Source organism: Aphelocoma coerulescens, unplaced genomic scaffold (genome assembly GCF_041296385.1).
Source record: "Aphelocoma coerulescens isolate FSJ_1873_10779 unplaced genomic scaffold, UR_Acoe_1.0 HiC_scaffold_499, whole genome shotgun sequence".
Taxonomy (NCBI): domain Eukaryota; kingdom Metazoa; phylum Chordata; class Aves; order Passeriformes; family Corvidae; genus Aphelocoma; species Aphelocoma coerulescens.
In genome coordinates, this window is record NW_027183843.1 from 40,300 (window position 1) to 51,016 (window position 10,717).

The window sequence follows — 10,717 nt, forward strand, 5'->3', positions numbered from 1 at the left end:
GTTCCCTGGGTGGAGAGCAACAGTAGAGGCACTTCCCTATCAGGCTGCACTGGAACAAGGACAGAAACCTCTCTGCTACCACAAACATGTTTATTGCTGGCTGTGCTGGCCGTGCCTGTGGATGTGCCTCTGTCTTTGCTTCATCTTGAGGGCTGGACAAGACCTTAAAGGTCCCTTCCAACCCAAATCATTTGTGATCTTCTCCCCCCATGGCTTTGCAGGTAGGCAAGACAAAGACCCACAAGTAGCCTGGTGGTGGCCTACAAGGGACACCCAGCAGGTCCTGCTGGGTCCTGGGGACCCTGTGCCATGGTGGGCAGCTCTGGGGCTGTTCTTCAGGCATCCACAGGTAACCCCTTCGTTCCGCGGCTGTCACATTGTGGCCGCTGCGCTGTGCTGGGCCTGTTCCCTGGAACAATGTCCTGTAATTTAAAGGTGTTAAGCTGCATAGAGCTTAGTCTGTTATTTGAGGTCAAAGCTACTGAGGTGCCTCAATAGGGTAGCCTCATCAAGAGTTCTGATGCACTTCAGGACCTGCGTGGGTGGCAAAATTCCAAAGAGAGGAGCAGCAATCAGGACCTCTGGCTGGTCAAGAGTGAAACACAAACCTGCCTGTGGGAAACTGCCTCACTGCCTTGCATGGAGGGGCTTCTGTAGCAGCAATGTCAGCTTTTGGGGCCACATCATGGCACTCAAAGGAGCAGCACTAAACAGTGCAGCTACAGAACTCAATACCACAAAAAACCACGCTAAATAAAACTGGGAAGAAAGGTAGTGCTATGTGGGCAAGGAGCATTTCATCGGTTTCCATCTCTGCTTTCCACAGAGCATTTATTTTCTCCAGATTTGGTGCTTTCTGATAGAAAAGCAACTGTGTTACTGTGTTCTTTATTATTATTAACAACTTTCACCTTTCTCATGTCATCAGTAGGACACTTCCCTGGTCAGGGCTGCTGTTTTTCTAATGAATGTGGCTCATTTGTCTGTTTCCCTCCCTCCCCGCTCTGCTTTTTGTCTGCTTGCTCTTTGGGTAGTAATTTGATGTATTGAGCTCTCACCACCTCCGCTGCCCCCGGGGCTGAAGTTCTGACAATGCTAAACAGTTAAAATGCAATGCAATTAGAGGCAGTACAGAACAGCAGAGAATAAGCCAGCAAAAATTCAGTCGTGCATAACGCTGTGGAGACTGTGTGGCTGTCAGTCTCCAACTCCAGGAGATAATTTGGGCTTTTTAAGAAGCAATAATTGAGCCTTTTGCATATGCTGCGGTTATGAACTAGTCAAAAGTCTGTTTGCTCTGCACCCTGGAGTACCAGATGGATTGGATTGTCCCTGCAGGTCTTCGGGGGCTGCCAGCTTCATACTTCAAGACTTTTCTAGCTCCTGTACTTGTAAGTTGTTCTTCTGACAACTCTTATGCATACAAGCACCTTGTCTGAATTTAGCTGGCAAAGTGAGGAAGGAAGGGTGAGGAAGAGCATACCAAACTAAATCCACATAGCTTGGGGAGTTCAGAGCCAGAGCTGAACTCTGCTGCCACATCATCCAAAGAAAAGCTGCATGTGAGAGAGAAAACCACCTCAGACCTTCAGCCCTCAGAGTATGGTAAGTGCTGTGTGCTGCAGGTCAGGCTGCAGCTGTCCCATGCCAGCCAAGCTGGTCACACTCGGAATCTTTCAGTCCTATTTTCACAAATCCCACGTGCGCATTTCCAAAGAAGACTCGGTACTAGGAAGCTCAACAAAGAGCTGCTACTAGAAAAAAAGTAATCGGAGGGAGACTTTTCCCTTGGGATTTAGCAGCTGACCTCAGTGGAGCACGCACCTGATGGAAAGAGCAGAGAGCAGCAGCTGCTCTGCTGACAATCGGGGATGATTGGAGTTGCAGGTGAAATCCCGAAGGTGAGTTACAGAAATGTCTAAATGCCCCCCCCCCACCCCCCCTCAGTCAGAGCCCCTGCTTATGGAATGGGGAGCAGGAGGCAGGATGGGAGGAAAAGCACCTACTGGGTACAAACCCCTTATCAGCCCCAGGCTTGCTGGGCTTGCTTACCACACTCTCCCTAGGTCGCTTCCTCACATCCCCAAACCTGTGGGCATTCGTTGCAGAGAGGGATAGAAAAGACTTAATCCTACTGCACTATAGTTTTAGTTCTGCTCAGTGCTCGGCATGAAGGGCCTGGCCTAAACCTCTGGAAGATGGAGATCAAAGGGGCCAGGATATGAACCAGATTGCACTTTCATGCTGCTTAAGCCAGGTGCTTTTAGGAGCCATGGCAAGCTGTCACACACCTGTGCCAGACTGTGCATGGCCAAGGGGCTGGGAGAGACACCAGGGGCCCACTCCACAGGGAAGCTGGCCCTGAGGCACTTGTGTTCCCCATCACCCCAATAATTTCTTTCAGGTGCCACTACTGTGTATTAACTGGGAAGATTTTGCCTCCCATCTCACCCTCCCTCTCTCCCAGGTAGGTTTCTTATTGTTGGGTCTGCTTTGCACCCTCCTAAATGCTTCTCTTGGCAGAGGATGGAGGCTTTGGGGCATCTTCCATCCTCCAAAAACCTGGACATATTTGGGTCCCCTTCAGTTGCCCAAGCTTGGCTGCCAGCTTAGGAGCAGGAAGGCTGAGCAGTGGGAGGAGGGGTTTGCTGGGGGTCTGTGCAGTAGTTCAGTACATTTCAGTTCCTAGTGCTTGGCACGGGATGATGATGGGTCTCAGTGAGGGGGAAAATTGTTACTGTCCTGTTGCCGCATTCCTTCCCTTTGGAGAGGTGCTGCTTTCATCTGCTCCCTCAGGCAGGCCTCTTCTAAAAAACCAGTGTTACAAAGGACAAAACATCCACCCCTCTCCAGGCTGTGCCTGCTGCCCTCACACAGCCATGAAGGTGTCTGCACACTGAGAAGAGCCCCCTCCACACAGCCAGCATCAAGCTCTTTACCTAAAAACATACGGTTCAAAACTCCATTTTAAGATTGGTGTTCAAGGTGGGTACCCAACTCCCTGTTCCCAGTGCCCAGCTTCAAAACCTGTACATGATGCAATCCAGAGTGATGCTTGCCCCTTCAAACAGTTCCTCACAGCTCATAATTTTTAGACTTCTTTTAGACAGCATTTTAGCGGTTCTTTGAAACTTTGCTGGCCTGAAGCAGTAGCATGCACAGGACCGCAACACAGTGAAGGTGATGGAAGAATGTGGAATGAGAAGCATAAACAGGAGTTGGGCAGGTGGGGAGGGGCCAGCCTGCTGCTTCATGCAATGTCTTGAGAGCAAAGGTAAGGGGTGGCTTTTGATAAATGAAGAATGCCAATATGCTGCATCTCTGCTTTCTGGGCTTTCAAAGCTCCAAAAAAAACCAATTCTCCTGTGCCTACAGATCAATAATGGAATGAGCTGTTTGGGGATTGTCCCCTTGGTGAGGTGTGCCCCACATATTCCTTGGAGGAACTTCCACAGAAGTCATCCCTGTGCCATCTGTAGTCTGGAAAACACATCCCAGCCTTCCTCCACGTGGCTTTGTTAAATACTGCCCTCTTCAACACAGCAGGGCTGGGTCAGCTGTGATGGTGCTTTGTGCACACACTCAGTTTTCTACCTCCACACAGGTCATAAATTAAAGTATAAGGAGGAGGAATCCTGACACTGAAAAAGTCAGTGGGGTCCTGAATCCCTGGGGCAAGCGGGTGTGAATTTATGTACCTGTGCATCGTCTTGGGGAATGAAATTAAAGTGTGTCGCCCTCTATTTTCCTGGAGTGCACCAGGTGATCTGATAAGATTGTAGCTGTCTCTGAGGGACTGCAAGGCAGATGCGTGGGTCTGATGGGGAGATAAAGAGCCTTGCTTTCTTGCACTTGGAAAAAACTTGTCTGAAAAAACTGCAGCTTTCTGAGCCTTGCCATTGATTGCAGAGTGGAGGTGACTTCTAGATCCAGAAATGCTTGGTTTAAAATATTCCAGACTTTTTTTATTTCCCTCCTCATTAAATGAGGACACCTAATGTGCTGGTTTACTGTACCAGTTTTAGGAACAGAATCATTAGGATTCAGCTGCAGCACAAAGACAATGCACTAACTTCAGCTGAGCCTCAGTCATTAGGCACATATGGTTTCTATTTTCCATAGCTGTGTCTGACATATTAAATTAGTTATTTTGCCCCTGTGTGTTGGAAGCAGCAGGAATTAGTGTAGAGTTTAAACAACATACCTGGTAGAGCGAAATAAGGAAAAGTTAATGACCACAAGTACTGAAGAATTTTAAGTATGCAAGGTTGTGTTCAGGGAAGAAGAAACCCTATTATGGATCAAATAATCTCATGGCTTTCAGAGAACTCTTTCCAATAGAGCACATGAGTATTTAGAGTCTGTGTTTTGTAAGAGAAAATGAGTGACCTTATTCTCACGTTACCAAGGGAAAAAACAAGACTGAAAGTTCATCACGTTGCCAAGGCATGACAGGTGCCTGTGGTGGGGACAGGGACAGCTGCCATCCAAAGGTGACTCCTGTTTTGCTGTGCAGGTTTCATGTCCAGGGAAACACCTTTCAAGCCTGAAGTCCTGCAAGTGAAATAGAAACCAAGGGAAGCTGCAAGGGCCAGTCATCCAGGCTAATAGTGGGATAATGTTAACCCACCCTGTTTTATTTTTGGTTTTTTTAATTTAAATGTAATTTAACTTTTTAATTGTTCACCCCTCCATGTTTTTGTGGCTTACCTGAAGCTACATGACAGCAGGTGCCTTACCAGAAATATTTGGCAATCAAACTTGTTACATCAGCCCCCAAACTGCCTCTTGCCACCTCAGAGCATCAATGCCCCAACCACCACTCCCATGCCATTTGCTTTCATCTCCCACATTAATCAAAATTGGTTTTAGCTAAGCTGACTTGCAATCTCCAGCACACCATAGCAAATTGCTAGAGAAATACTGAAAACTTCTGGGGCAGGTGTAAAACAAGCAAACAAAATCAAAGCAGTGGTTTGGATCTGTTGGAAGAAGTAAATGCTCAGCACACAACCTATGAAATCTATAAACTTGCAATAGAGAACTAAAGAATTCTATCCTAAAAATACCTGTTAAAAAGTTCATTTACAAAAGGAAGCAGAGCTTTTTGTATTGGACAACTTGCAGCACATGTCTCTCTTTTAATCCAGAGAGACTAGAAATGTCAGTGTAACAAAGTAACCATCTTTTTCTTTTCTTCCTCCTCAAGCAGCAAGAAATTTGGTGTTCTGATTGCAAATGCCCTTAGATGAACCCTGGGTGCCCCACTTGCAGTGGTGGTGGGTAGGTAGCAAAGCCTGTGGTGGTTTATTTTTCCTTGGGGTTTCCGTCCCCTGGAAGTGAAAAGTCTGCTTATAAACTGAAGAATTTTTCAAGGGGAAATGCAAGAGGAGCCCTTGTGCAGGGCTGCCATGCAGGGAAGGATATTGCAGCAGCAGCAGCAGCCCCTGAGCTGTGAAGTACCATGGCCAGCTGGTAGATGGAGATGTTCACCAGCCCTGAAACCAGAGCTTGGGAAGTGTAGGTCTCACTTAGCCCTGCAGATAGTTAAAGAGCTGTGCCTTCAGCATGATGCTTTCTCCCAAATATATGGACAGGTACATGCCATTGGCACTTGCTGGCCATGTCCCATGTAACTCCCTGTGATGAATGGGGCCACTTGCTGCCAGCCCACATCAGCACCCTGGGTCTAGGAGCTGCTACTGGCTCCTTGTCCCCCCTGGAGACAATTTGCTTTTGCAGTGGGAAAGGTAAATGGTAATGGATGAAGATGATGATGATAGTGATGGTGACGCTGATGGTGGTTGCTTTATTTCTTTACCTCACTACTTACTTCTGTCTTCTGTTTTGCAGGCTAAGTGTGGAACACAGCAGTCTACACATCCATGTTCTTGTGATTGCCCTGAAGCTTACAGGCTTTTTAGAAGGGCAAAGAGCTTCAGAGAAGCTGGCAGTGCTCCTGTCATCAGCTGGCAGTTATCAATGGGATGCTAACCACAACATAATGGAGCAGCTTGGACCATAGAAAAGCTGTCTGGATACCTATTCTCAAAGAAAACTGTTTTCTTTGCATGCGTGCACAACCTGCTGTTCTTTCAATCTTCAGAACACCGAAATCATGACATTTTCACCAAAACATCCACCAGAGTCTGTCCTTAGAAATACAAGGCCTCACACCCCAGCAGGGCCTGTTTCTTTCTCCCCATACAACACACACTGGCCACAAGGACTACAAAGCTTATGTCTTTAGCACATTTCCCCCAAACCAATGACTACAGTGGGATGAAAGGAACGAGCTTCTGACTGCTCAAACCAAGAGCCTTATTTCCACCTGTTAAACAACATCTCTGTGTCAGCAGAGTCCAGCATAGAGGAGGAGACAGACTATATTTAAATCAATCATTTCTCATTGAATTAAATGAAACTATATACAGGAATAACTATATACATGAAGAAACAAGTCTCGACATCGCCTCTTCTCCAGGATCCATCTGAGTCTGTTCTGAGCAGCAGAAGTACTCATAGATAAATGGGATGATACAGTCCTGGACTGAGGTCCACCCTGCAGGTTGGGCACATGTCAGCATTCTCCAGGGCAATAGGGAGGCACCGACTACAGAAAACATGGCCACAAAGAGTTGACACAAGCTGTCGTTCACTTTGCACAATCTGGAAGAAAGAAAACCACAGCATGTATTGGGAGGAAAGAATTTGAGTTTGCTGCTCCATTGGCACCAGGCAAATGAGACTTTAGAGCACCTGCAATCAGAATAATGAGGGACCCACAGATTGCCAGTGCCATCTTGGCCAAGGCTTCTCCCTGTACGTTCACCACCAAGAAGGGACTTGTGGAGCTTCACAGCAAGGGCTCTGCTTCCAGCAGCTGCCCGCAGCATCCCACATCAGCCCACCGACTTGAGCAGCTCCCCTTCTGTCCCCTTCCCCCTCCCACAAAGCAGAAAAGATGACACTGTGTGGATCCTCACCTCTGAGTAAGTATCCATGCAAATTGGACACCTTATAACAACTCCTCTCTGGGCACTAGAGGGAACAGAACGAGAAAGAACATGCAGCTGTTAATATCACCACACTGCAGTGCTTATTGAGACATAAAAGCTCACATAATCCTGCAACTGCACTGACCAGCCATGACACATTTCCTTTGAAAAACCCTGCTGCCTTTAACTCTCTTTGCTGCACATGATGAGCAGTTAGGGTCTCCCTGCCCTGACAGAAAGAGTGTCCTGGTCTTTCACCAGGAGAAAGGTGCAGCCAGTCATTCTGCTCTGGGATTTGAAGTAACAGCAGTCTCTAGCAGTTTATGTATGGCAGCTTTGACTTCCACCAGGTCATCAATAACAGCTTTGGAACTACAGCATCCAGCTTTCCGCTGGGAACTATTCACCCCAGAATATTCATTCCAGGACCCAGGTCTAACGCTACAGAGTAACACGGCTCTGGCCAGCTCCAGCCCCAGGAAGGAGCCCTTGGTCCATGTTAAATGCTGCAGCACTGAGCTCTTTCAGCCTTACCTAAACAGAGCAGGAAGGCTCATTCAGTAACAGAGAAGCTTGAGACTGAAGGAACAAAGTATTCCTTTTTTATATTAATCAAGTGGTGGGATTTGTTCACCGACAGACTAAACAACCAAAACTTAAACATCTACAAATTCAATAGCAAAATGCATTATGGTTTAGAATAGAAGAAGCCCTTGAGGTGGCATATTTAAGACCTGACACCTAAAAGTTCCATACTCAAGTGCTCTCCTACGTTGCCTTGCCAAAAGGCTCAAAGCACACCAGCTTCATTAAAACCTGTGTCTTTCCCCCCCACCCCAAAGAAACACTTCAGAAAACCTTATACCATCATTCTCATCTCCTTTGTCTCCCCTAGTGACATGGACACCTGATTTAATTTCACCACTCTAATGCACTGCACCTTTCTTATCCTAATGGAGTTCTCCTACAGCAGGACTTTCCTGTTTCCCCCTGCAGAATGGGGCTTTTACTGTGCAGGCACCCAGCTTGGGCTGCAAGATCCCCATCACACATGCAAACAAATCAGGCCTTGTGACAGCCAGGACTGGCCATAAAAGCATGACCTCCACAACCGCCTGTGTGCAAGCCTGCCCTGGGAAGAAGGGCTCCAGCTCCAGGAGAGAGGCAGCCAGCTGATGCCACGTGTGAAAAAGCAGGGAATTTCTGCTGGAATTTGCCCAGCTGCTGCCTGCCGGTCCCATGATGCCAAGCCTCATCAATAACAATGGAATTATTTCCATATCTAACAGCGCTACTAGAGCTGGTCAGAAAAAGTAAATGCAATACATTATGAGCTGTGACCAATCCCCCTTCCTTGCCATACCCCCGCACTCGTCTCTAAGGTTGTGTGCAAAGTTGTACATCTGCCTTGGGCTGCCCTTTTCTCCCAAAATGCAAAAGGTCTCATTTACTCATCATGCAACACGGGAGAAGGAGGGAAATAACTAGAGTAAGGGAAGGCTTCCCAGATAAACCAGGCACAGCAGTATAACTCAGTCCTGTACAGAAAAGGAAAAAAGGCACAGAATTCCGTGTTTGGTAGGGCATGAGCCATACGTACTCTGAACTTGCAGTGGCCTCCTCCTCTGCTCCCTCTTCTTCAGGGGCTGCATCAGCCACAGGTGCATCATTAGCTCCTGTTCTATCAGCAGAGCCATCCACCTGCCCGTGGCTGTTCAGTGCGACATTTACCCTTTGCTGTTCATGCCCTGTAATTTAATTTTCGGAAGTTATATGTCATGCAAAATGTAGAATATGTAAAAGATTTCTTAAGGAAGGATACTGTTTGTATAGATATATTGGATCTTTGTATACTTTCAAGCCAAATCAACTAGAAGGGAGATTTAATCCATGAAATAGACAGCAACTAAGAGGCAAGCTCTAAGTGATTCCATGGGTTGGAAAAACAAATTCCTTGTTGGTAGAAGTGCCTTGTAAAGGTTCAGGGCTTGTCATGCTTCAAGGAGCTCACACCTAGGGGAAGGTTAACAAAGCTTGCCGAAAAGGATGCCCACTGAGAGTGGACACAAAGAATGCAGAATTGCTGCGCCAAAAGGACACCTGGCACAGCTCCCGAGACAAGGGAGAAACTGAAGAAAGCAAAAATCCCAGCTGTCCTGCAATCAGCTCTGGCCGGGAAAACTAATTCCGGCAGGGGGAGATTGCGACCACCGACTCATGGAGCAGCAACTCAAGAAACTCCCCAGCCCAACAGAAGAGAGAGACTGAGCATGCGGACTAATTACCAGGAGAAGTGAGACAATCATTAACCAGGAGAAGACAGAATACTAACTAATAAGATAACCATGTAACTTGTAACCAATAATACTCATTCCTTTGTTTGCTAAAATTTATAAATAATGAAAAGTTTTGATAGTGGGTGTGCCTGACTTGTGAAATACCACTGAGCACCCAGACTTGTGCAAGGCTGGAATAAAAAATCACTGTCTGTCTCAAGTGTATAATTATTGACCTGTTGCACCCCAGTAACAAATTCAACTTTTGTGGACAACGTACTGACCAAGTTAAAGGGAGATCAATTTTTAATGGCCTGGTCAGATACACCCAAAGGGTCACAAAATGCTGTTTGCCTTTTACCCCTCAGAAACCACAGGCAGCAATGACCTCTGCAACTCCAGTGTCCGTGTAACACTAATCAATCACTAATCAATTAAAACTGCAGAAAGAGCCAGCAAATTAAAGTTCCTTCTGCATAAGTCTTCCGCTACAACTTTTACTGCAGGGATTTTCTGCCATGACTGATAGAGGCCATCACACACACATTGGATCCATTCTCTAAGACACTGGCCAGAGGCTTTAGCCCTGGCCGTTGCCGTTTGCTAAAAGTAGTTTCAATCCCTGCTGCTCGAGTTGCTTGGAAAAGAACAACAAAAATACCTATAACACTTTAGATAAAATCCATTTTCAACTGTAAAACTTCAACTCACCTTGAAGAAGCTTCCATCGATGCATAAGGGAAGGGAGAGAAAAGAAGATACAATTAGGCTTTGGTGCGCACCCCCGTGCTGCAGGCAAACCTCAGCTCAGCAAGCAGCTATAGCACAGGAGGTGAGGAAGGGTGGCGTATCGCCCTCTAACTTTGGTTAAGAACATTCAAAGCAGTAGCACAAAGAGCTGCTGCCCTGAGAACAAATAAGTGGGTGCCACTGATTCTGCTCTCGCTGCTGCAACGGGGTAGAAATGGAGGCACTTAGGAACTACCTGAACACAGTACTCCCTGCTCCCCTGTTTCAGTCCCTACTTGGATTGGGGCTGGAGCTGTTCCCTTCCCTCTTTCTCCCCAAACTGGCTAATTCTGCTATGATAACCCTAAACACTTCATATTGGAATATCAGCAGCTGAAGAATGGAAACCACAGAAGGGATTTGGGACTAAAGAATTCCATCAGTCAATGCTAGAACTACAAGGAACACACAGATCTGCCGGTGCCATCCTGACAAGGGCTTCTCCCTCTAGGGATACCACCAAGAAGGGACGTGGAGGGACGTGCAAGTTGGAGCTTCAGAGCAAGGGCTGTGCTTCCAGCCAGCTGCCCACAGCATCCCACCTATGACAACTGAGTTGTGCAGCTCCCCTTCTCTCCCCTCCCTTCCCACAAATCTGAAAAGACAACAACATGTGGATCCTCACCTCTGCGTTGTCATCCTCCCTAGTTGGAG